This window comes from Crocuta crocuta, unplaced genomic scaffold (assembly GCF_008692635.1).
Source record: "Crocuta crocuta isolate KB4526 unplaced genomic scaffold, BGI_CrCroc_1.0 scaffold28, whole genome shotgun sequence".
Taxonomy (NCBI): Eukaryota; Metazoa; Chordata; class Mammalia; order Carnivora; family Hyaenidae; genus Crocuta; species Crocuta crocuta.
The window spans coordinates 3,684,791-3,687,731 of record NW_027533256.1 but is presented as its reverse complement, the minus strand read 5'-3'; the positions used below and the strand labels follow the sequence as shown (position 1 = coordinate 3,687,731).

At 41.4% G+C, this 2,941-nt stretch overlaps 1 pseudogene; it reads left to right on the top strand.

Moving 5' to 3' along the window:
• The first annotated feature begins 360 nt into the window (after nucleotides 1–360).
• LOC144216976 (histone-binding protein RBBP4 pseudogene) lies at nucleotides 361–1,858 on the top strand (annotated as a pseudogene).
• The last annotated feature ends 1,083 nt before the right edge of the window (nucleotides 1,859–2,941 follow it).

Sequence of the window (2,941 nt, the reverse complement as noted above, 5' to 3'; positions counted from 1 at the left end):
AAAGAGAAAAAATGTAAGTATATATACATCTATACACATAAATATATGTATAAACACACATGCACACATACATATACAGATGAAAACAGCAAAGATGAGTGATAAAGGTTGGATTATTCAAGGCTAAAGTGTGCAAAGAAAATAAAGAAATTGAGAAATTTGAGGGCTGCAGGTACAAGATAAGACTTAAAACATTAGTAGGCAATAGATCATGCAGAACATTTTTAAGCAACAGAGAATCCCATTGAAGTTTTTTAAATTGAAGTGGGAGAGAAAGGAGGTGATTGTAATAAACTCCATTTAAAAAAGATCCTGTAGAATGCAGCAAGGAAAATGCATTGGGAGGTACAACTAGACAACATGGGTCCACCACTTAGAGACCCATGTTGGCAGTCCCCAGGAAGAACAGTGACACCTTATAGTAGTTTAAGCTATAATATCAGTAGGACTTGGTGATAAAATAGGGGAAGGAAATGAAAGCATCAAAATGATTCAGGATATTTGGCCTATACTGTGCCGTCCTATTAGTTAAGGGATATGGGTGAAAGTGAAGATCATGATCTCAGTTTAAATATCTTTAGTTTGGAGGAAAACAGTAAAGCCTGCACGCAGAGCTCGACCCCAGGATCCCACCCCCCTCCCCGCTAGTTACCTGCTGGCCTTGGCCGACAAGGAAGCAACCTTTGATGACGCAATGGAAGAACATGTGATCAACAAAGAGTACAAAATATGGAAAAAAGAGCACCCCTTTTCTTCTTTTCTTCATGATTTGGAGATGACCCATGCTCTGGAATGGCTTAGCCTAAGTGCACAATGGCTTCCAGGTGAAAACAGACCAGAAGGGAAAGATTTCAGTATTCATGGACTTGTCCTGGGAATACATAATGTAGGATGAACAAAACCTCCTTGTGACAGCCAGGGAGCGGCTCCCTAAGGGTGATGCTCAGGTTGATGCCCCCCACTATGACAGTGAGAAAGGAGAATTTAAGAGGTTTTGGCTCAGTTAGTGGAAACATTGGAATAGAAATCAAGATCAATCATAAAGGAGAAGTAAACAGGACATGCTCTATGCCCCAGAACACTTGCAGCATGACAACAAAGACTCCATCCAGTGATGTTCTTGTTTTTGACTATACAGAACATCCTTCCAAACCAGACCCTTCTGGAGAGTGCAGCCCAGACTTGTGTCTCTGTGGACATCAGAAGGAAAGCTATGGGCTCTCTTGGAACCAAAATCTCACTGGGCACTTAGTGCTTAAAATAACGATATCATCTGCCTCTGAGACATCAGTACTGTTCCAAGGAAGGACAAGTTGTGGATGTGAAGACCACCTTTACAGGGCAGACAGCAGGAGTAAATGTTTCCTGGCATCTGCTCCGTGGGTCTCTGTTTGGGTCAGTTGCTGATGATCAGAAACTTACAGTCTGGAATATTCCTTCAAATCATATTTTCAAACCGAGCCACTCAGTTGATGCTCACACTGCTGAAGTGAACTGACCACTGTCTTTCATTCCTTATAGTGAGTTCATTCTTGCCACAGGATCAGCTGACAAGACTGTTGCCTTGTGGGATCTGAGAAATCTGAAACTTAAGTTGCATTCCTTTGAATCGCCTAAGGACGAAATATTCCAAGTTCAGTGCTCCCCTCACAAGGAAACTATTTTGGCTTTCAGTGGTACTGATCACAGACTGCATGTCTGGGATTTAAGTGCAATTGGACAGGAACAACCCGCAAAAGATGCAGAGGATGGACCACTAGAATTGTTTATTCCTGGTGATCACACTGTCAAGATATCTAATTTCTCTTGGAATCCCAATGAACCTTTGAATTCTCTTATGTGTCTCTGGGCTTCATAAGTCATGACTCCAGGTATTAGCCTGTCTGTCTCTTCAGTCTTGGATCAGTGGTTTTCCCTGTGTCCTCCCTCTTTTAGAGATCCAAGAAGAGTTGATTGCTCAGTGTGTTCAGATTTTTACTTGTTAGGAGGTAGCTGTGGTGGGCAACTTCCAAGCTCCTTACATGTGGAACCAGAAGCCCAACAGATATATCTTTAATGTATCAAAAATCTTTCCATTTTGTGATTTCTCCTATATCCTCTTCTTAGTTTATGGATACTACATAATGTTAGAAATCTCTGCAGATGCTAATCAATATTTTAATTTGACCATCCTTTTTGTGTTCAGCATTCTTTTTCTTTCTACTAGGTTGAAATGTTTTGTTTATTCATTTTAGTGCTTCTCTAATATGTAGCTAATTTTTTTTCATGTTTCTGGAGAGTTGTGATGGTTTCTTCATATTTTTTTTAATTTTTAAAAGATTTATTTATTTTTGAGAGAGAGAGAGAGAGAGATACAGAATCCAAAGCAGACTCCAGGCTCCGAGCTGTTAGCACAGAGCCCAATGTAGGGCTCGAACCCACAAACTGTGAGATCATGACCTTATCCAAAGTTGGTCACTTAAGGGACTGAGCCACCCAGGCGCCCCTCATATTTTTCAATGAATGACTATATTAGCCATTCTAGGTATTTGGCGAGTATTTACTCAGTGGTTGAGACTAGCTATTTCTGCTGTGGGCATTCTCACAGGATATAATTTCTGACCTCAGGTTTCTACAGGTAAGTGGTTGCGTGGGCCAAAATGCAGGCTGTCATTAAATTACATGAGCAAGGAGCTTCCAGGAAAGTAAAAGAAGTCTCTAATCTTTCAGTTGAGAGATTTATCCATTGTAGTCATGGGTTGGCTGTTCTCTTGCTTCCAACCATCCCCCCCCCCTTTTTTAATGCTTTATTTATTTCTGAGAGAGAGAGAGAGAGAGAGAGAATGAGAGAGAGAGAGAGAGAGAGAGAGAGCAGGGGAGAGTCAGACACAGAATCTGAAACAGGCTCCAGGCTCTGAGCTAGCTGTCAGCACAGAGCCTGACGCGGGGCTCGAACCCATGA